The sequence below is a fragment of the Rhineura floridana genome, chromosome 1, assembly GCF_030035675.1.
Source record: "Rhineura floridana isolate rRhiFlo1 chromosome 1, rRhiFlo1.hap2, whole genome shotgun sequence".
NCBI classification, from domain to species: domain Eukaryota; kingdom Metazoa; phylum Chordata; class Lepidosauria; order Squamata; family Rhineuridae; genus Rhineura; species Rhineura floridana.
Window position 1 is genome coordinate 95,989,406 of NC_084480.1, and position 23,823 is coordinate 96,013,228.

At 42.2% G+C, this 23,823-nt stretch overlaps 1 long non-coding RNA gene across 5 annotated transcripts in view; it reads right to left on the reverse strand.

Annotated features, from left to right (window-relative positions):
* Nucleotides 1-10,674: 10,674 nt before the first annotated feature.
* The window catches only part of LOC133384841 (uncharacterized), a 74,699-nt gene continuing 61,550 nt past the window's right edge, over nucleotides 10,675-23,823 (reverse strand). For 3 of the 5 annotated variants that reach the window (XR_009762714.1, XR_009762716.1, XR_009762713.1), the window contains one exon: nucleotides 22,149-23,274. This is a non-coding gene — a long non-coding RNA (uncharacterized LOC133384841). Of the gene's footprint in view, nucleotides 13,897-22,148; nucleotides 23,275-23,823 lie in introns of those variants that run through there. The other 2 variants (XR_009762717.1, XR_009762715.1) reach the window with 2 other exon arrangements.

Here is a 23,823-nt window from a genome sequence, read left to right on the forward strand (position 1 = left end):
GATGCTACATCGAATAAGCTGAAAGAACAGGATGTGGTGCTCTGCTACTGCTGAAGCCATTAGGTAAGCAGATTTAACTGTGTACATCTCTTGCTCGCTTGGAGCCTAAGTTGTCAATCACATGGTCCAAGAAATACGGGGTAACTTTGGCTCATATCACAACCAGAGTGAACAGGAAAGCAAGAGTCCAGCCCTGTGCACCAACCTGGGCAGGATAAGGAAAACAGACTGAGGCCTTGGTATCACTGCAAACCAGGAAGCTTGCAGCTCTGTCGGAGTGTATGTGGAAGCTTGCTACCCCATCTGGGTCCCAGATTTGCTACTTTCTACCCCCCCTTTAAACAAAATAAGTGGGGTAAACAAAATAGTGGGGTAGACATGTTGCAAAGCACAAGCCAGGTGAGATGGGATGCTTACACACCATACATTAAAGCACATCTCCAAAGAATCCTGGGAACAGTGGTTTATTAAGGATGCTGGGAATTGTAGGTTTGTTCCCAAGATTCTTTGGGGGAAGCCCCATGCTTTAAATGTATCCTATGCATGCAGCCTTTACCCTGCTATTTTAATTTCCAGAGTACACAATCCTGATACAGCATACAGGACCCAGAAAACCCTGTTATTCCCTAACTCAGAATAAACCCTGACGTTCAGAGGCAGACTCCACCCCCACTCTGAAACTGAATCTAAATCTGAAAATTTGTCAGGTTTGTGTCCTCTTTTTAAATACTTAGCAACATCCCTGTCTACAAAGGTTTTTCTTCTTCTATGCTAATTCTAATTTAGGATGTTTTTAAGGCTTTAAAGGCATAACAACTGCCAGATCAGGCCAAAGGTCTATTCGGGTCAGTATCCTGCTCCCCACGGTGATCAGTCTGATGTATCCGGGAAGCCCATAATGAGCAGTGCATGAAATGGCAGTCTTTCATTGCTGTTGTGACACGCACACACAATATATTGTAACTGAAGCAGGAAGTTCTATTTAGTTGTCATAGCTAGTAGCCATTGACAGACACGTCTAAGCCACATGATTTCTTGCCACATCTTGTGGGAGTGAGTTGAACTTTTTTATTTGTCCTGAATCTACTGCTGATCAGCTTCATAGGGTGTTGTCAAAAAGTAAATTAATGCATAAATTGTTCTGAAGCAATTTGAAAACATTCAGAAGGAATCTTTGCCCTACATAGGGATCAAACCTACAACCTTTGTATTATTACCACTATACTCTTACTATTTGAGCTAACCAACAACTTGCTAACTATTCTTTTCCTGGTTTGCTATGTAGCATGGATCTTAACTGATGGTAGATTGTAGGGGTAAATTGCTTGTATTTCAGGCTACCTAGAAACTTCCTACAAATGGGGGGGGAGGCTGGGTCGCAGATTTCCCACCCCCACCCCCTTAAATTTGGGGCAGTACAGAAGAGAGAGGAGAGGACCCCAGGCTGAAGCTGAAGGAATTAAGCAGTTATACTGTACAGATCTGCAGGCAGTTTATTTATTTATTTATTTATTTATTTATTTATTTATTTATTCATTCAGCTTCTATCCCGCCCGACTAGCAACAGCTCTCTGGGCGGCGAACAGTTTACCTTAAGCCTGCAAATTAACACAGTCATCTTTGAGGTATTAAAACTACATTTAACTGCAAAAGTGGTAAGAAAATCTATGCAATCCATTCTTGGTAAAGGACAGAAATTTACAATGCACAAAAAATGTATCCAGTCCACATGCAGACTTAGTCATAAACTCCAGTATTTATTTTCTTAATTTAAAATCAACTTTTTGTCTAGTGTTATCTGAATGTTTCTGTACATTATTTACTGCGACCATCTTGTTTATAGTCTTTTTACTCCTAGTGGCCATTTTGATTGCAGTTCCCATGCACCATGAAATCAACCATAAAATTTTATTCACCATAAAATCAATGGTTTGGGATTTTGACATGAAAACACCAAAAGGCCCTACTCACATGAAGGGACTATCAAATGAGACCACTACAAGTGCTGTAGCTTTTGTCTGGTGTTTAAAAAATGAGGGGGGGGGACATGACAAAACAGCTTGGGGGAAAAGTTCAAACTACTTCTGTTTTTTTCTGACCAATTTTTTTACTTTAACCTCTGGATTCTCCCCGATTTTTAAAAATATCACTATGAAAATTGGCAGGCTTGTTAAGCAAACATTTCTAAGTTGAACAGTATAAGGTATGTAGTTTTCTGCTGTCATCTGTGCTTATGCCAACCACAAGAAGGGCATGGGGGTATTTTCAATTTAACATGGTGGAATGCTGTTTTTTCACATCAGCTATAGTATACATGCATTCCGATGTGTATAGCAGGGGTTCCCAAAATATTGTCCGTGGTCTTCCATTGGTCCTAGGGTTGCTAAATCTCCAGTTTTTGCCCAGAGACTCTGTGTTTTTGGTGTCCTTTCTGAGTCTTCGGGTGAGTCACCCCAATCTTGAGTCTCATTTTTTTTTAAAAAGTAAGTTTCTAGATGGTCTGATTCAAGAGATATATACCAAAATGTCACCCCCCGCAACTTCTGTTAAATGAGCTCATAGCTGGCTGCTCTAATCCCACTCTTTCAGGTTTGTAGCCAATAAGTGAAGTCAGGGTTGTGATTGTAAGGGACTTGTTGACCTTCAGGCAATAGCTAGAACCCATTGAAAGGCCAGAAAACTGACGTTTTTAATAGTTTTCTCTCTGTATGCAGGGCAGGAGATATAAAACAAAAAAATCACAGCAGGATCTTGGTAGGCAATTTTTTTCTGTAAACAATTTCAGTTATAATAAAAATGTGCATGCAGAGTTTTTTAATTACTTGCAAAAATACCGTATTATAAATTGTATCTTTCAAATAATTTTTGAACAGAAATGTAAAAGAACTGTCATGCAACTTGTTTAAATTTTCCTGGGCTGTTGAAGAGGGCAGTTTATTTGTCTAATTCATAGCCTGTTTTGAAAAACTTCCCAATATGAAGCTTTAATACTATACTCACTTTTCTGGAAGTCAAGTTGCAATGCTAATCCCACATACCTGGAGTAAACTGCATTGAATTCAATAGGGCTTACTTTTGAGTAGACATGGTTAGGATTGTGCTGTAAATCAATGGGACTTTTGAGCAAACATAGGAAAGGAATGTGTTCATACTGTAAACCATTCTCTCACCCTCCAATCCTATATTTTAAAGCAATTAGGCAGGGATTACCTACATGTCATTGCTTTTATTTTGCAAGAAACTAATATTGATCAAGTTGCAGAAAGCCAGGTTTCAACTGGACATCAGGAAAAACTTCTTAACTGTTAGAGCCTTATGGCAATGGAACCAATTACCTAGAGAGGTAGTGGGCTCTCTGACACTGGAGGCATTCAAGAGGCAGCTGGACAGCCATCTGTCGGGAATGCTTTGATTTGGATTCCTGCATTGTGCAGGGGGTTGGACTTGATGGCCTTATAGGCCCTTTCCAACTCTACTATTCTATGATTCTATGATTTTATTTTTAAAAATGTTCAGCAATGACTAACTAGTTATGACAAACTATTATATGGGGTGTATGTAGTTTTACATCTCCAGTATGTGTGCATATGGAATCTTCCCAACAACCCTGTGAGATAGGGTTGGAAACCAAGGCAGCTCACAGCAAGAGCTAAATCCATTTAAAATCCAATAACCATAAAACAAGTATGAAACAGTTGCAAAACAACTTAAAGTGGCATGATTCTGAATTTTGGGTTGGATGAGTGAAGTTCCTTATCACTTGAGGTTGCAGTCCTGTGCATACTTCCCTGTTTGAGTAAGTCCCATTGAATACATTGGGACTTGCTTCTGAGTAAACAATAATAGGATTGCACTATAAATATCTTTATAGGTTGTGTAAATAATAAACATCTTTGTCAGTCATGCTTATATAGATATTTCTATATTTCTTCATCCTAAAAGAGGAAAGAGACCCAAGGGCCACAGTGACTCCAAAACTTATTTATGTATTTTATTTGCAACACTGATATACCCCTTTATTGTAAAAAATATATATCTCAAAGCAGTTTACAGAAGGAATTAAAACAATGAAATTATTGGCAAAAGGAATTAAAGACAGGTATTTAAAAACATTCAAAATAATAAAACCACCACCAAGTTAAAAACAGATAAAAAACATAATAGCTTCTACATGCCTGGGTAGGCTTGCCTAAACAAAAATGTTTTTAGCAGGTGCTGAAAAGAGTACAATGACGGCATCTGCCTAATGTCAACAGGCAGGGAGTTCCAAAGTGTAAATGCTGCCACACTAAAGGATTGATTTCTTACAAGAGCAGAACACCGGTAACATGGAAAGCACACCTTGAACTTGGCCTGATAGCAAATCAGCAACCAGTACAGATTTCAGAGCTGAGGTATCATGTGCTGATAGGGTCTCACTCATGTCAGCAATTGTGCCGCACCATTCTGCACTAACTGCCACCCCTGGGTCAGGTTGTGCTGCATGGGGATTTCTGTGACGTTTGCTGACTGGCTGCCAGGATTTTTTTAGGTTTGGTTAGGAAACCTGACTGATTGTGGGATGCTTAAATTTCTGACTTACTCATAGGAATCTTGTTGTGGTTAGTATGGTATTGCATTTAGGAAATTATCACTGTCTTTTCTTTTTGCATTTCATTTACCTTTAACCTCACACCCTTACATCCATAGAAGCAACAACAGTGGTTCCATGCGCTCAGCTCAACCCCCTTAAACCCACTGCTGATGCATCTTGTTGGTTGCATGACAGTTTGTTTCTTGCCCAATAGTGGTAAAAAAGAATTCACATACTAGGAAGTGTGGCTTCAATTGCTGTTGTTCCCAAGCTACTGCCTGTGAAGGTAGATCAACCCATGTTTGTTTTCTCTCTGTCAATTATTACTCACTGGAATTGGGTTGGCTGTCAAAGTGAGCTGATAGCAGCCCACAGGGTAGGCAGAAAAGGGTGCAGAATCTTCTTAACTCTTACTCATTTCTCAAACCTCTCCCTGCAGTGAGTCAAGTCTGTAAAGAAGTTTGGAGCAACCATGTTAAAAGGCAGGTAGGGCATTTCAGGCAGGGGGTTGCCAACCTTGCTTTGATATGGATATCTTTGCAGAGGATCCCTATTCAACTCTTACCAACAGCACAATCCTAACCATATCTACTCAGCAGTAAGTCCTGTTGAGTTTTAGGGGGCTCAGTGCCTTAGTAATTGTGTTTAGAATTACAGCGTTCAGGGGCATCCATCTTTATTTCTGAGTGCTCCCATCTAACATCTGTTGTGCATAGAATGAGTCTGGTTTCCAGAAAGACTAAAAAGGGGTTAAATCGGCTGAGCATGCCAAGGTCTTGATGCTGAAGTAGTGGTGTGGGAGTAAGAGTAAGAGTGAGAGTGAGAGTGAAATGTTATTGGAGGTCATAAAGCTGAGAGAGAAAGGCGTTTGCATCTATCTGTTCAACCTATTGAGCTTGGCAAGTAAAAGTCTCATCTTAAACAAAAGGACTGGAATCGCTTCTTTATTTTCTCTTACGCACGAAGCACAAGCTGTGTGCCACTCACACACAGCCACTCACACACACACGCACACGCAACAAGGGTTATGGGCCCAGGAGAGAGCACCATAGAGCGCGTGCAGAGTGCATCATAGAAGTAAACAAGGTAAAACTTGTAAATCGTCGGGAACGGGCAGCTGTGGAAAGCTGACAGATGAAAGAAACACAACAGACGAGACTGGCAAGGAAAGGAGACGTGTTTGCAGAAATGGCTGTAACATTATCTGCTGGAATGCCTTTGGAACGCCTCACTGAACAAAATTATTCCTGCTGGAGATTGCGGGTGGAAGCATTCTTGACAAAAGAAGACGTATGGCAGGTTATAGAGCATGACCCACCGGCTGTTCCACCGCCGGCTCCTTGGATACGTATGGAGGAAAAAGCGAGATCGTTTTTGATTCTGGCCGTGGACGACTCACAGCTACTGCACATCCAATATAAACAAACAGCGAAAGAGATGTGGGAAACTTTGAGAGACGTGCATATTCGGAAGACAGCAAGTAGCAAAATTTATTTGGCACGCAAATTGCATCAAATGAGACTGACAGAAGGTGTATCTATGTCTACTCATTTACTTGAAATGAAAAGATTGTTTGTTGAGCTACGGGAGAGAGAGGTCATACATTCTCCTTTACAACAGGTTTATATCATGTTGTCATCTCTGGACTCCACCTGGGATCCATTAATTAGCTCCCTTGAAGCGATGTCTGACGCTGGATTGACAGTTCAATATGTTGAAGGCAAATTGATCCAGGAATGGGAGAGACGTGCAGAGACAAATGGAAAACATGAAAGAAGGACTGAAAGAAATGACAAAGAAACAAGGCTATATGGACTTAAAGCGTGTTATAGATGTGGATCAAGACAACATTTGCAAAGGGACTGCAAGAACAAAAGGTATGGACAGAGACAGTCGTATGTACAAGTAATAAAAGTGACAAGTGATAAGAAGAAAGATGATGAAGATAATGACTGGATTATAGATTCGGGGGCAACCCACAGTATGATAAAGAACATAAACTTATATAAAACTATGCGTCCCACTAAGGAATCTGTGTTGCTGGCAGATGGCACATTAAGGCAAGTTGTGGGACGGGGTACTGTGTATGTACATGTGTTAAATACAATCATGACAGACGTGTTATGTGTTCCTGATCTAGATAATAATATCCTTTCAGTAGCTAAAGTAAACAGTATGGGATATGTGGTGAAATTCGAAAAAGGGAAATGTGAGATAAAGCAAGGAGGCAAAACATGTGTAACTGGAAGCCTCAAGAATTCCTTGTTTTCTGTAGGACTAGGTCCTCTGGGAAGAGCAGCCAAGATAACGAACGAAAAACCACATAAGGATTGTGTGCACATCTGGCATAGAAAGTTGGGGCATGTTAATTTCGAGACAATTGGAAAAACACCCAAGCATAGCGAAGATGTGACATATAAGGAATGCCAGAGGCATGTGGAATGCAAGGTTTGTAAACAAAAAAGCCACAAGCAGCACTAGCCGACCATATCAAACAATACACATAGATTTAGCAGGGCCGTTCCAGAAGTCGCATGGGTGTGCTAAATATGTTTTCGTAATTGTGGATGACTATACCAGATATTGTATGGTATACCTGTTAAAAACCAAAAGTGAAGCCGAAGGAAAGCTTAAGCAATTCTTGAAAAAGGTTGAGGTGCAACATGACACCAATGTGAAGCAAATACGCTCAGACCAGGGTGGGGAGTTCACAAGTCACACTCTGGAGAAATACTTACTAGACATGGGGATAGAACATGCTAAAATAGCACAATTTTCACCGTTTCAAAATGGTTTGGCGGAAAGAAAAAACAGGACACTTCAAGATGTGACCAGGGCAATGATACAGGACTCTAATTTATCACCAATGTTTTGGAGTGAGTGTGTTCTGTATGCAACATATATACAAAACAGACTCCTCCACAGAGCGTTGAACAGGTCTCCATATGAGAAGCTGTACAAACAGAAGCCTAGGCTACAGCATATAATACAATTTGGAGCTAAATGCTGGGTACATATACCAAAGGGAAGAAGGCATGGCAAACTAGCGCCTAGGGCACAAATGGGGTATATGCTGGGGTTTCAGAATGCCTATTACCGGGTATGGTTGCCACACCAGAAGCAAGTTGTTCTTAGCAGGAGTGTACAAGCTCAGAACCAGAATAGGGAGCAACAGTGCTAGTGGATTTAGAAAACACAACTAAAAGGAACGAAACAGTAGACCAAGACATAAAACAGGAGGAAACAGAACCATGAAGAAAGCGTAGCACAGGTGATACCCAGAAGGTCAGAGAGATCAAACATAGGGAAACCTCCTGATCGTTTTCAGATTAGCCACATAAAAGCAAAAGAGGTGAATGAACGTGTACTGAGTGCAGGAAAAATGTTTGATGATGAAACGTTATACTTGGAATGTATCAAATAATAAAGTGAAAACTGTGTAAAAATAAACTGTATAACTACCTGTAAAATATAAGTGAAAAATGTCTGTAACCATATTTGTAAAGAGTCTTTGCTGGAAAGGTGGGAGTTGTTGTGCATAGAATGAGTCTGGTTTCCAGAAAGACTAAAAAGGAGTTAAATCGGCTGAGCATGCCAAGGTCTCAGCCGCTGGCAGAGAAGCCAGAAATAAACCTTGATGCTGAAGTAGTGGTGTGGGAGTAAGAGTGAGAGTGAGAGTTGTAAATGTTATTGGAGGTCGTAAAGCTGAGAGAGAAAGGCGTTTGTATCTATCTGTTCAACCTATTGAGCTTTGCAAGTAAAAGTCTCATCTTAAACAAAAGGACTGGAATCGCTTCTTTATTTTCTCTTACGCACGAAGCACAAGCTGTGTGCCACTCACACACACATGCACACGCAACAACATCTCCACAGCATTAGGCTCTCTTCTTCCTACAATGGTCTTCTGGTGACTGGCCTGGCCTGAGGGCACTTAAACTTTTCTTGCCAGAAGCAAGTAAGTTAGATTAAATAATAATAATAATAATAAATTTTATTTGTTAGTCGCCCATCTGTCCGACTTCACGGACGCTCTGGGTGACTTACAGCAAAAATACAATATAAACATAAACATCAATCCATCTGCAATTAATATAATATAAAACCTAGCCCACCCCAAGAATCCCATAGGCCTGCCTGAATAACCAGGTCTTTAGGGTTCGGCGAAAGACCGTCAGGGAGGAGGCATGACGGAGGTCAAAAGGGAGCGAGTTCCAGAGGGTGGGGGCCACGATCGAAAATGCCCTCTCTCTGGTCCGCACCAGCCTAGCTGTTTTCACCGGTGGGACCGAGAGAAGGCCTTGTGAGGCTGATCTTGTTTGGCGGCATGCTTGGTGATACTGGAGGCATTCCTTCAGGTAAACTGGGCCAAAACCGTATAGGGTTTTAAAGGTTAATACCAACACCTTAAATTGGGCCCAGTACACAATTGGTAACCAGTGCAGATCCACCTATCCAGGCTCCCTAAGTAGGTGAGAAGGAATGATCTCGTCACTTAGCTGGAACTGGGAACACCCTCATTTAGCTAAGATTTCTGCCTTAATTTCCAGTCAGAGAATTTTTTTGTTTGAGTGATATGCTCCAAGCAACTGTGGTTGATGCTTAATATATCACGTTTAATGACATCACTAGGGCCCATCCCCGTGATATCACTAGAGCTTGCCCCTGAAATTTCTGGGTTTGGAATGCTTCTGGCCTGGCAACCCTAATTAGTCCATGTGCTTCATGTCTGTAAAAATGCGATTAAAAATCATACAGCATCAAGCACAGCATGTTACAATTACTACGACAGGCAGAAAAACTATTAAATGATCCACCAAGACCCTCAGCAATTTTCAAGTGGTCCATGGGGAAAAAAAGTTGGGAAACCCCTGTATTATATGGTTACGATATATGTGACATATAGTGTTGAGAAATGATGCACCAGATGTTCTCTTCTGCACAACTGTTAAACATACTAAGAAGTGAATGCATTGTGGAGGGGTGTGAGTCAATATGTTGTGCCTGTGGATGTGTGTAAAAACATCACCATCTCTCAGACAGTTATTGCATACAAAAAACCAACCAAAAAGCAGAGTCCCAAGAAAGAATTACAGTGGAGGAAAAAAGACGTAAGGACTTTCAGGGAGAGGCATCCAAGTCCTGGATAATAGGAGGGTATAGGCTTCTTGTCACACTTTCCAGCTTGCTTAGATAGTCAATAAAACTGCACATCCAAGATTATTTCATTTTTGGCTCAAAAGTCAAACAAACATAGGAAAATATGTTCACTAAGTTCTTTGTAATTTTCCAGTAAGAGAGATATAGTCAGGGTTTTTGAATGAGAGAAAAAAATTGTACTCTACAGTGGGTTGAATCCAGACAGGCAAAGCAATCCAGGCCACCATTGCTCTAGAGTGTGTGTGAGGGGGGAGTTAGCTTGGGTGGAGTTATCCCTCTGCCCAATCCTGCTGCTCTTCCACTGGATGGAGGAGTGGGCAGAAGTGCCACAGATGATGAGATCCCTTCCAGTGGCAGCAAGTAGAAAACCCCAAAACAGGGCATTCCAAAGGGTGCAAAAGGGAATTGGATCCCAATCCCACTCCACTGCCATCAGGTGATGCCATCTGGCCTGAGATGGGCCTGATTGATGTGCCAGCTCCTGGCTGGCACAGCAATCTGTCCGCCACCCCCACTTTCAACTCCAGCCTCTGTGCCTGGCAGGGCTACAGATGAGGTGCTGGCTCTGCTGCGCTGCTAAGCCCAGCCAGGCAGCAGCCAGGATTACATTGGCCTCTAAGTTTGTTGAACTGAGTTCCTATTGAAATCAGTGGGACTATTAGTAATGGTATAAGTAACATATTAGTAATGGCAACTAACTTCATCTCAGTGTTTTAAAACTATCTTGAAACCTCTCAAACTGCTGTGCAGAAAATATTCAGGGAACTGAGCTGCTCTGGGGTTTTTTATCCTGTTTGTTTGTTTTTTCCCCACAATATTAAGCTCAAATGGCAGAAAGCATTTCCAGGCAACTATCCAAAAATGAGACCTATAAAAAGTATATTTTGGATGATAATTTATTTTGAAGTGTCTTTATTCGACTGCCTGAGAAAGGCATCCATAAATCAAAGAGATCAACAAATAAACAAAGCTTCTTAATTTCCATCAAAGTGAAAAACAATTCTTCTTAAGAACGAACTGTACCTCAAGAGACATGTAAGAGTTCCCCGCCGTCCGAAAGCATTTCATGAGTTGACACATATGGAAGGATATCCAGAGAATGCCAGAAATATTCAAGGCTTCAAATGCTGGGTTTGGAAGCATTTTGAGTCTTCAGGGTGTTGACCATTTGAGTCACAAGGCTCTTATGTGAAATAATAAATTCACAGTTAATTGAAAACATTGTTTTTATAGGAGCTGATTTTGCCTGATGTTTAATTACACTGTATGTACTTTCATTTAAATATTATAATTACGGACACAAATTCATAGATAAACATAAGCACATGGCCACATATTTCCTGGAACTAGACTTCAGGTTCACAGTGGATTCAGTTCACAAATTCACTGCATAAATCACATAGGCCCTGACCCAGTAAAGGCCGCCAAATGTGATTAGCTGTATGTTGTGCAGTCCTTCAGCCTTGGAATGTGAGTTTTGGAGGGACAATACACCTTGGTGGTGATGCTGCAATCTTGAGTCCTAGGATTATTAACTCCCCCCCCTTTTTTTTTTTACTGGCCTTACTCCAATGTCAAAACAGAGCAGGCAAAGTTTTTCCCCATTACATTAACTCTCTCCAGGACAAATTTCACCAGCTACATTTCAGCATGGTAGGGAGCTGTTCAAGAAGGTGTGGGGAAACTGTGGCCTTCAGGATGTTATTTGACTCCAGCTCCCATCAGCCCCAGATAGCATGGCCAATGGTAAGGGAAGATGGGAATTGTAGTCCAGCAACGTCTGGAGGGTCATAGAATTCCCATGCCTGTGTTACAGAAACAGGGCAAGTTAAAAGAAGTTGGCAACCAGGAACCATTAAACAAGCCCCTGTGCAAGGAGAATTACACCAATGAGTCATGCGGCTGGCACGACTCCCAATATCATGCTACCGCTGGCCCTACCTCCAGACATCCCATGCATTAGCTGGATCTCTGCACTGTAAAGCCTATGTGTGAGCAACTGTGTGATCAGGAGTCCCGGTCACATGGAAGCTGATTCACAAGCAGCTGTGTGATCACGCATCTCAGATGCACGGAAGCCAATGCATAGTATTTTTCAGTGCAGAAGTCCATACTAATGCCTGGGTCCTCAATAATCATGTCAGTTGATTCAATCACATGATTCATGCATGAAGCGGGGCTACAGCCGGTCATATATGCATCTGACATTAGACAAGTAAAAAGGTAAGTTTCATTAGTATGCCACATTTATAAATATATAACATTAGTAACTGCTTACAACAGTTTGCAACTGTTTAACTGTTTGCAACACAAATGGAAAAGCTAAAAAAACTGAATAACAAATTGTGGTGGGGTGGGGAGGACTAGGGATGGGCAAGAATTTTGCTAAAATTGAACTTGGCAACAGATTTCCCGATTTTTTGATATCTTTGCAGACCAATCCTAAATTCTGCGAGCTTCCGTGGCTTTTTCCAACACTGGATTTAAAAAATGAATCAAATATAACAATACAACAAACAATATTGTTGCATTCCCTTTAACTTCAGTCCAATGCAGTGTTCGTGGTAGCCATAAACATTCATTGTTTTCTTTTTAATATTCATTATAATAATCAGATTGTTAAAAATAATGCTGAAATGTTCTATAGTATAAACATCTGGAATTTGTTTTTAAGTTTCTTTCTCTAGTCTCTGCATTCTCTCCACCCTGATTTTCTTGGATCTTGTTATCTATTTTTCTACTCATAAATTGTTGGGATGTTTTATTTTCAGATTTTAATGTAGCAAAAGATTTGTTCCCATGTTCAAATACAAGGCTGTTGTGGTTTCAGTTCTTATGCATAAATATTCTGCAGCCTTTTGTAGGCACCTGAATGAGAGACTGTTTAATATGCAAAAAAGGTATACCATATGTTTTAATGGTTTGCATTATTTTTAAATTTGTGCCCCACTTCTTGGCCCAATATTTATTCCACATTTATAAGAAAGTGTTAAAACCCAGTATCTACATCAACTTCCTCCATCTAAACTCCACTGAAATGAATGACAGCTGCACAAGCCTCTCTCTCTCTCTATATATATATATATATGCATGCATGCATGCATGCACACATACAGAGAACAGGCCTGGCATTAACCCACTATTGGGCAGTTGCTGGGTAATTGGGTTGGAGAAATGTTAATTTACCACAAGTCTGGTAGTTTGCCATTTCACTTCAGCTTAACACAGAATAGCAGTGTTTGGGTGCCACTAAATCATCTACGCATGGAAGCACCCACAATCTATTCATCTTGAAATCTATCACAAGGTCAGCAGAAAAAATCCTGCTTTTTTCTCCAGCTCCAAGTGTGAACTGCCACTGCACCTGACAGGTGCTCTGACCTCAGAGCACCTGTCTCACCTCCACATTTCTGTGGCAAATTGCATTTAAAAAAAAAAAAAAAAACCTTCAGCATTTTAATGTGAATTTCTCCTAATAAACACATTTTGTAGGCAGTTTTGACTAATGTACATATTTTGCAAGCAATTTCTCTTTATATATTGTATTTTGTATGTTATTTTCATTCACATATTCATTTTTATGCAAACTTTCCCCCAACATATGCATTTTTGTAAACACTGGTTGACGAACTGCACTGCAAAATTCAAATAAGTGCAAATTTTGAAGGATGGCTCAAAAGGTACCATACTATTCTGCACTGCCCAGTCTATGCATTGCACAGTCTGGGACCTAGAGCCTTTGATGGTCTTCAGTGTAATGACTAAGGATAGGCCTGTATACTCAGCTTTCTCTGGTGATATGAATGCTGTATTTAGTTAACACATGCAAGAAGTTGCGAGTAAAGATTATGACTGTAATTCTGTTGAGTTTTGACCAGGTTCATCTGGTTCTGATTTAGCTTCAGCTCCTCAATGCAGGCTGAATAGCACGAGCCTGACTGTTTCCATTAGATCGTATGTTTTATAACTAGAGTGAAAGTATCTTGTTTCTTGATGTCACTGTGCACGCATTATCTGAGCTAGAGTCCCCTCAAAGCATATCAGATAGAAATGTTGTTAATACAGCAGAGAGTCCACTGCTTCTTAAGAAAAAGTATTGTGCCTGCATTGCGAGGAGGGTAATATGGAAGAAAATGTGGGTTCCACTTCCTCAGTAGAAGAATGTCCTGAAACAAAGGAAAGTTTGTTCTCGTTATGCTATCTCTGTCAGGCTGTTTTTCTTTCGTAGAACAATTTAAGCAAACAAGGGATAAGCGGGGTGCCAAAACTGCGATGCTATTGTTTTCACAATAACTGCCTTTAAAAAAAAAAAACTACTTCTGCTCTGACTGGTTTTAATATAATGCAGTTGGTTAGTGTGGAATGATGGAACCATTCCATCAAGGAGTGGTTAGCTCTGCCACAAAACGTAGATCCTATAATTATTTTAAGTTACACTATTCCTGATTCATAAGATCTGAACAGGGTGGTTCAGGACAGATGCTCTTGGAGGTCACTAATTCATAGGGTCCCCATAAGTCATAATCGACTTGAAGGCACATAACAACAATTCCTGGTTCACTGACATCAATGGGTGAAAGGAATGCCACAATTGTCCTAGTTAACTTACAAGCACTCCACAGCTTAGAGCCAGTTTATAGGTTAGATTTGCCATGGCTGGGAGACCCTCCCTATCAGCATATAGGGGAGGAGCAATTGCCCAGAAAGTTCCCTCTAGGGCAGTGGTTCCCAGCCTTCATGAGTACGGGACCCCCTTTGTAGCCTCAAATATTTTCACGCCCCCCCCATGCTGATTGTTATAATTTAGTATCTGTTAATTATAAAAATTCAAATTGAAGCATTAAATGATGTCACTTTTTATTCATCACAAAAACAAATACGATTATCATGATATTTATTATCTGTCCTTCAACGGAAGGTCCCAGGGTAGGTTACAGTCAAAGCCTTGATAAACAGCAACAAAAATACACTGAGGATGTGCAATTTCATATTTTTAGAACTTACTTTACCCATCATTTTTTTGCTCCCTTACTGCCTTGGTCAGCCACTAATTCTCAGCCTAACCTACCTCATACGGCTGTTTGCTCCATTGAATTCTAGAGGACTTACTTCTGAGTAGACTTAGTTAGGACTGCAGCCTAAGTCCTTGTATTATAGACTTTTTTTAAAACTTCCTTTAACCAGAATGATGTACCTTTGTACTATAAAGCCCCATGTCATCCCCCCCTGCAAGTAGTACAGCTTCAAAGCTTCAACAGAATCTTAGTCTGGTTTGATCACTGCAATTTGATTTACCTGGGAGTAAGCCCCATTAAATATGAAAAGACTTACTGCTGAGCAGACATGTATACATTGTACCATAAGTTAACTATACAGTGAATTTTTAATGAGTGTCCAGGTATATATTGTGGGAGAACGCTCCAGAACTGGAGCTGGCAGCCCCCTCCCTGGGTCCCTCTGTCTGATCAATGTACTCTGTCACTGACAAGGGGGGCAGGTGCTGGAGTTTAAATAAGCCCAGCTGGCCCCTTCTCTTGGTGCACTCACTCGAGTCCTTTGTTGCTTTTTGTGTAGCAGGAACTGACTGTGCCGACTGAAAGGAAGGAAGGGGAAGTGGTTGTGTGCACATGCAGTGCAGGCCTGCAAGTTGGTGGTGCACAGACTAGCAATTAATTATTAAATAATTCTTCTCTTGGCTCTTTGTGACCCCCCCCTGGGATGACTTTGTAACCTCCTTGGAGGTCCAGACTCTCAGGTTGGGAACCAATGCTCTAGGGCTTTATTTTGAACTAACTGTGTCAGTGTTTTGGCTTCCCGATGCAAACACTGCTTCCATGTGGCCCCATCTGCACTGTAAATTTCAATTGGTATTAGTCCACTTTAAACCATCATAGCTTTTCCCAAAGAGTTCTGGGAGGTGTAGTTTGTTAAGGAAGCTGAGAGCTCCCCATTCCTGCTGTAGACCCTGGTCCTGCTGCTCGGCTACCACCACCGCCCTCTCCCTGTTGGACTTCTGCTCTGCAGGTGTCACGCCTTGCAGGACCAGGCCCACAGGGACTCAGCCAGCTGTTGCTGATATCATCCACCTGCCCCTTCCCTGGAGGGGATACATAAGCTGGCTGGCTGAGGTGGCTCCTGCTTTGCAGATTGCCTGGCTTTTTGTGGGTCTTGAGTCATGTGCCTGGGAGAGAGGACTCAGATAAAAAGGAGGAGTGGTGGTGGTCAAATATCAATGCAAAAAGGAAAGGGGGTATAAAACCCAAATGACCATTAACGTTCTGAAGTTGTTTATTCTATTTTGTCTTCTTTAAAAATGCCCAACGCGTTTCGGCTCTATTATATATCAGCCTTCGTCAGGGGCTACAATACAAACATATATACATTTACATCATTAATACTTCATTTGTATTACATTTGAAATTCTTAATACAATAGGAAAACACACATTTATAAAAAAAAAATTTACTTACATTCTTCTTTGTCTATTTGTTTCTCTAAACTGTTTATAGCATTCTCTTTATCTTCTTTCTGTGTATTTGTTAAAACTAAATGACGTACTTTTATATGTAGAGTGGTACTCAGCTGAGATGTGTATTTCATTATCTATTCAGAAATTGCCTGTAAATGATGTAAATGTATATATGTTTGTATTGTAGCCCCTGACGAAGGCTAATATATAATAGAGCCGAAACGCGTTGGGCATTTTTAAAGAAGACAAAATAGAATAAACAACTTCAGAACGTTAATGGTCATTTGGGTTTTATACCCCCTTTCCTATTTGCAGAGAGGACTCAGAGCCAAGTGGGGAGACTTGAGGAGCCCCCAATTAGTGTAGTGACAGGTAGAGGACTTGCCAGGTAAGGGGAACGTGGCCCAGGCAGTTAATGACTGTGCCTTGTTCCGGTCCTCCCCACACCCGCAGGTTTGTTGGTTGCCCTATCAGCCAGCTCTCAGACCTCCGGATGCTGCTCCTAAATGCCAGATCAGTACATAAGATCTCTCTCATTCATGATTTAATTGTGGATGAGGCAGCCAATCTGGCATGTATAACCGAGACCTGGGTGGCTGAGTAGGGAGGAGTCAGTCTCTCCCAGCTATGTCCGCCAGGGTACCTGGTTCAGCATCAGGGTAGACCTGAGGGTCGGGGTTGCTGTGGTCGATAGGAGCTCCATCTGCCAGCACCCTGTCCATGTGACTACTGGTCTGGAGGGTTTGCACCTTGTGTTGGGTCAGCAGGACAGACTGGGGATTTTGTTGGTGTACCGCCACCCCGCTGCCCAACAGACTCCCTAGCTGAGCTGACAGAGGTGGTCTCGGATGTACTGTTGAGATCCCCCAGACTATGGTTCTGGGGGATGTCAACATCCATGCCAAGGCCACCTTACCTGGGGCAGCTCAGGATTTCATGACAACTATGGGACTGTCCCAATATGCCATTGGCTCAACACATGTAGCAGGGCATACTCTAGATTTGGTTTTTGCAACTGGACATGGAGATGGTAATCTGAATGTGGGGATCCTTACATCAGTCACTCTGTCATGGACAGATCACTTGCTTGCTGAAGTTTAGACTTACAGTGGCCTTTCCCCTCTGCAAAGGTGGGGGACCTATTAAGTTGGTCTGCCCTCAGAGACTAATAGATCTGGATAGCTTCCAAAGGGCTCTGGGGAGTTTTCTGGCTGATAGGGCTGGCGCTCCTGTCAAAACCCTGGTTGAACTATGGAATACAGAAATGACCCAGGCAGTTGACAGGATTGCTCCTGAGCGCCCTGTCCTGTGTAGAGCTTGTACGGCTCCAGGGTATACCCCAGAGCTGAGAGTGATGAAACAACATAGGAGACGGCTTGAGTGCAGATAGAGACAAACTCCTGGTGGATGCAATTACACACTGCTAAGTGCCTATGGTAAGCTGTAGTTAGGGGCAGTGAGGGCAGCAAAAAACCAGTATCTTGCTGCCACTATCAAATCATCAATCTGCTGCCCAGCGGAGCTCTTCAGAATTGTCCGGGGACTATTATACGCTGGCCCCAAGTACATGGTAGAACCATCTGAGGCTTGCTGTAATGAATTTGCTAGGCACTTCCAGGATAAAATCTTTAACATCCGCCAGGACTTAGACTCCATTGTTATAGCAGGTGAATCAAGCGGGGTATCCAGAGCACAGCCTTGTCTCGATTTCTTGGATGAGTTTCAGTTGGTACAGCTTGAAGATGTTGACAAGGTGCTTGGACAGGTTCATACAACCACTTCTGTGCTGGATGCTTGCCCTTCTTGGCTAATAAAAGCTAGCAGGGATGGAACAGCTGGTTGGGCCAGGAAAGTGATTAATGCCTCCCTACGAGAGTGGATGGTCTGTGAAAGAGGCGGTAGTGAGACCACTCCTGAAGGCACCCTCCCTGGACCCAGAAAATCTTAATAACTTTAGGCCAGTAACAAATGTTGCATTCCTGGGCAAAGTCCTTGAACGAGTGGTTGCAGGCCAGCTCCAGACACTCTTGGATGAGACCGATTATCTGGATCTATTTCAGTCGGGTTTCAGGCCTGGTTTTGGCACAGAAACAGCCTTGGTCACCTCTGTTGGGAGAGAGACAAGGGGAGTGTGACTCTGTTGATTCTCCTTGATCTCTCAGTGGCTTTCAGTACCATCGACCATGGTATCCTTCTAGGAAGACTGGCTGAGTTTGGAATGGAAGCGACTGCATGGCAGTGGTTCCGCTCCTACTTGGCAGGGCGGGTCCAGAAGGTGGTGCTTGGGGAACATTGCTTGGCAGCCTGGACTCTCCAGTATGAGGTTCTGCAGGGGTCAGTTCTGTCCCCCATGCTGTTCAACATCTACATGAAACCGTTGGGTGCGGTCATTCAGAGCTTTGGAGTGCGTTGCCATCAGTATGCTGATGACACACAGCTCTATTTCTCCTTTTCATCTTCTTCAGGTGAGGCTGTCAATGTGCTGAACCGGTGCCTGGCTGTGACAATGGACTGGATGAGGGCTAATAAACTGAGGCTCAATCCAGACAAGACTGAGATGCTGCTAGTGGGTGGTTCTTCTGACCGGATGGTGGGTGTCCAACCTGTCCTGGATGGGGTTGCACTCCCCCTGAAGGAGCAGGTTCGTAGCTTGGGGGTTCTCCTAGAACCATCTCTGTCACTTCAGGCTCAGGTAGCCTCGGTGGCACGGAGTGCCTTCTACCAACTTCGGTTGGTGGCCCAGCTACGCCCCTACCTGGACAGGGATAACCTGGCTTCAGTTGTCCATGCTCTGGTAACCTCCAAGTTACATTACTACAATGCGCTCTGTGTGGGGCTGCCTTTGAAGACGGTTCAGAAACTGCAGCTTGTGCAAAATGCAGCAGCCAGATTGGTAACAGATGGTTTAAACATATAAAACCGATTCTGGCCCACTTGCATTGGCTGCCTGTATGATTCCGAGCTCGATTCAAGGTGCTGGTTTTAATCTATAAAGCCTTATACGGCTTCGGACCACAGTACCTGATGGAACGCCTCTCCCAACATGAACCCACCCGTACACTCCACTCAACATCCAAGGCCCTCCTCCAGGTGCCTACTCGGAGGGAAGGTGGGAGGCTGGCAACAAGGGAGAGGGCCTTCTCAGTGGTGTCCCCCAAATTATGGAATGATTTTCCTGATGAGATGTGCCTGGCGCCCACACTGTTATCTTTTCGGTGCCAGGTCAAGACTTTCCTCTTCTCCCAGGCATTTTAGCATGTGTTTTTAAATTGTTTTTTAAAAAATATGTTTTTAAATTTGTATATTTGTTTTTAATGTTTTTCATTGTTGTAAACCGCCCAGAGAGCTTCGGCTATGGGGTGGTATACAAATGCAATAAATAAATATGAAATATGGTTAATTATACAGCCACAAGAGTGGCTGTAGACTACAGCCAGCATGGATTTTTTTTTCCATCCCACCATATTAAATTGAAAATACCCTCCATGCCATTCTCCTGCTTCTCATGAGCTCATTTCAAAACAAAATCTTACAAAACCTTTAGTCCTGAACTCAGAAACACTTGCTTAACAACCCTCTAAGTTTTCATTGTAATACACAAAACACTCAGAGGGAATCCAGAGTTTAACGTTGGAAACATGAGTAAAAAGATCTAGACCCCTGTTGGACTTCTTTCTGTCAGTGGTCTCATAAGTTGTTGAAATTAATTAAAATTGAGGAATCATCCACACCTGGGGTAGCCAATGTGGTTATCCAGATATTTTGGACTACAATTCCCATCATCCTTAGTTAGTATTGTCAATGATGAAGGATGATGGAAGTTGTAGTCCACATCATCTGGAGGGCACCATGTTGGCTGCTCTACAACATCTAATCTAACCCTTTGTTCAATACAGGAAGTGCAGAGATAGAGCATTCTCAATAAGTGGCTATCCAGCATCTACTTGACAAACTTTAATGAAGGAGAACCCACCAGCCCCCTAGGTAATTAGTTCCATTGTCAAAATGCTCTTACCATCAAGATGTTTCTCTAATTGTTCAACTAAAATTTACCCTCCTGTAATAAAAACCAAGTAAATCTTGTGTCCTCTAGGACAGCAGAATACTAGCTTTTGCCCTCTTTTATGTATTTGATGAACGTTATCATGTTCCTCCTCAGTTCTTCAACGTTTGAAGACTTTACTTTTCAATTATTCTATGTTCCTTTGATTATTTATTATTTGATTTATTTCCCACCCTTCCTCCCAGCAGGAGCCCTTTGATATGTTCAGCATCTCTGGATTGTTTTATTGATGTGCCATTTATTAACTTCTTAACATTATTGCTGTTTAGTATTTTAATATTTTGTTAGGAATATTTATAACCACTAAACATCATAATAATACCCAGCAGTATACAACAAGCAAACAAATAAAAACCAGTAAAACAGTTTTAAAACAACAAAATATTGCCCCTGGGTAAGCTCATCCAACAACATGTAAAAAATGTCTAATGTAAATGGGCAGCTCATTCCACAAAGCAGGTGCTGCTGCGCTGAGGGACCTAGTCTCAGCCACCATGGAACAAACTTACAGCGCATGTGTCAGCTCAAGAAGGGTCCCCATAGATGACCACAATGAATGAGCAGGTGTGCAGGGGGTAATTCAGACGTCCTGTTCCCAAGTGTTTAGGGCTTTATACTTAACATTTTAGGATTGTGTCTGTCGTGTCCATGTGTTTAACTATGTTTGGTTATTTTGTTATATTGTTTCCATGTGTTTGATATATGTTTTTAATTGTATACTGGATGTTTTTATGCTGTAAACCGCCCAGAGAGCTTCGGCTATTGGGCGGTATAGAAATATAATAAATAAATAAATAAATAAATGTATGCTCTGAATAAAGTATAGTTTTGTTCTCTTAAGATTTGGAATTTTCCCATCTTTCAGTCTGGCACCCAAATTAGGTGATGTATTAGCATATTTCCCAAGTGGATTTTGTAACAGCAGCTTTATTATTTCTTTATTGTATATCCTGCCTTTCTTCCCAAAGGAGCCCATTGTGTGTGTCTGTGTGTATATGTTTTCCTGTGTGTTCACTATTTTGCTCAGAATCCTCACTCTGATTGGCTCAATCAGCAGGAAAAGACAAGAAAGCATGTTAGATTATTCTTCTCAAAGGATAACACGTTCCCCTTTCATGCTGATGGGCTCGAGGATGTTGGAGACATAGGGACCCGGCTGGAACCCTGTTCCCCAAAAAGTAAAGGGCCTAAGTCCCCCCGAGACCCTGGACTGCTACATTCCTGGAAACAGGGATGATGCCAAGAGCCCCATACCTCCCCAGCCAGTTTTCTCTATCCCATTCATTACCCCAGCAGTCCATCACAGTGTACTGAGGTCCTGAACAGAAGGGTGGGGAACCTGTGGCTCTCCAAATGTTGTTGGACCAACTTCTATCAGCCCAGTCCCATGGCCAATGGTCAGAGATGATGGGAGTTGTAGTCCAACAACATATGGAGGGCCACAAATTCCTCATCCCAATTATAGTTTATCCCCTAATAATGTCTTAGCCACGCCTATGCTCCCCCAAACATCTTCTATATTGCTGGGGAAAGGCTTTCACAGCTGAATTTCAGCCTGTCATGCTTAACAGTGCAAAACCATCACACCTTAGATGAGCATGTTGCCAGTAGGGATAGAGGGGAAATTTGATTCAGTTCACATTTAAAGCCCAATCTATCAAACCGTCAATTTCCAAAACAATGAGAACTGAAACGCAACCATCCTTTGAAATCTACACATATCTGAGTTGTGAGATGCAGTTCTTCAAACAATGTTTACAAAAATGCATATAGTAGAAAAAGTGTTCATAAAAATTAGTATATTACTGGAAATTACATACAAAATGCATTCGATTAAGATAAAATGCTTGCAGAAATTTGTACATTAGTCAAAACTGTATATAAAAATGTGTTCATTATGAGATATTCACACTAAAATGCTGAAGAATTTTCATTCTGATTTTTTTAAAAAAAAAAATGCAAATTGCTACAGAAATGTGGAAAACTGAATTCAAGACTGGAAAAGTGAGACACTAAGATAACTGAAACTGACAGATCCTTCCATCCCTAGTTGCCAGCATTTCCTGCTATGAAAATAACCATAGCCCATGGCCCAAAGCCACCTCTTCTTGGTTTCCCACCTGCTAAGGCAGACCTGATGATAATTATGTCTATCCCAGAGACTTAACCAAAATGATTACTCCACAGTGCCAGGAAACCATAAAGTTTCCTAACGTAAACAGTTCTAAAGTCCCCAAGGCAAAAGAGTAGCTTTATTTGTTGGCAGAACCAGTGTTACTAGAGTCAGCAAAGCAATGTAAATGAAACAAGTGAACATGCCAGTTGCTTGTAATTCAGTAGGAAGAGCTCTGTTTGAATGAAAAGCTTCTTGCAGCATTTTTAAGCTTCATGTCAGCTCTTCACTGAGACAGCAGTGTCGGTGGGGGTGCAGGCAGGGCTGGAGATTTCTTGGTAATTGCCAGGCCGTAAGTCCTCAGCTGGCAGCTTGGCTATAAATCTGCCAGGCTAGCAAGGAGGAAGCAAGATAAAGGCAGAGGCCGTTCGAAGCTTACGTGCCAAGCCAGAAATCCAGAAGAGACGTCAGTGAAGGTCTGGGTCTAGTTTGCCGAGAGATCAGTCCAAGTCAAGGTTCAGGGGATAGGAAGACACACAGTGGTCACGCCTGACATTGTAGTCAGCAACAAGCTGAAGCCAAGGTTTGACTTTTAAGGAGCAGGTTTCTCAGCAGGTGTGAGCCCTCAGCGTTTTGGCCTTAAGTGGACAGGCCTGCCCCTCTTCTGCCTGACCTTCTGCTGTCTACGTTCTGCAGGTGAGGGGGGAGTATCCTGTTCACTGTTTGCGTCTGGCTGAAGGGCTTCAGCTGTGTCTGGGGTGCTCTGCAGCTGAGGGGGAGAAGGAGCTGGGTTCTCAGGAGTTTCCTCCATTTCTCCTTCTGGGTCTGCTGCTTCTGGGTCTGCTGCTGTTACTCCCGAGTCACCCTCGTCTGATGAGTCCTCTGACAGGGCCATGACACTTCAGTTGGTTCAACGAAAGATACCATATGGGGGATATCAAGATTCAGAAATTGGTTTGATCCGTTTCAAAAATATAACACTATTTTTCACAACATCTGTCCAGGATTTACTTGGGTTATTTATGCCTGTTTTATTTATTTTATTGTTTGGGGTTATTTATGATCCTGTTTTATCTTAGTAAGAGTTTGCTCTGATGCAAACTGCTTAGATCTGTAGATAAAGCATGAGAGATTACCACTCTTACATCTGCATGCCCAATTGAGGATTACAGAATGACCCGTGTGTTATATTTACATCTTTGAAAACAGTCCTGAAGATTGCATGAATGTATACTCAGGACCACCCTAATCTAATAAGGCAGCCAAACATTGGCGTAAGCGAATCCCAGTTGGTGGGGCTGGTCTCCACAGAACTATCTGGCTGCTCCAATGAAATGTGGAGCCATTGGGACCAGAAGAGGAGCTGCACCAGAATGTCTTGCATCAGGAGGAAGCAGAGAGAACCCTGCAGCTGTTAAAGAGTTGGCATGTGGGAGCAGTACAAGGGG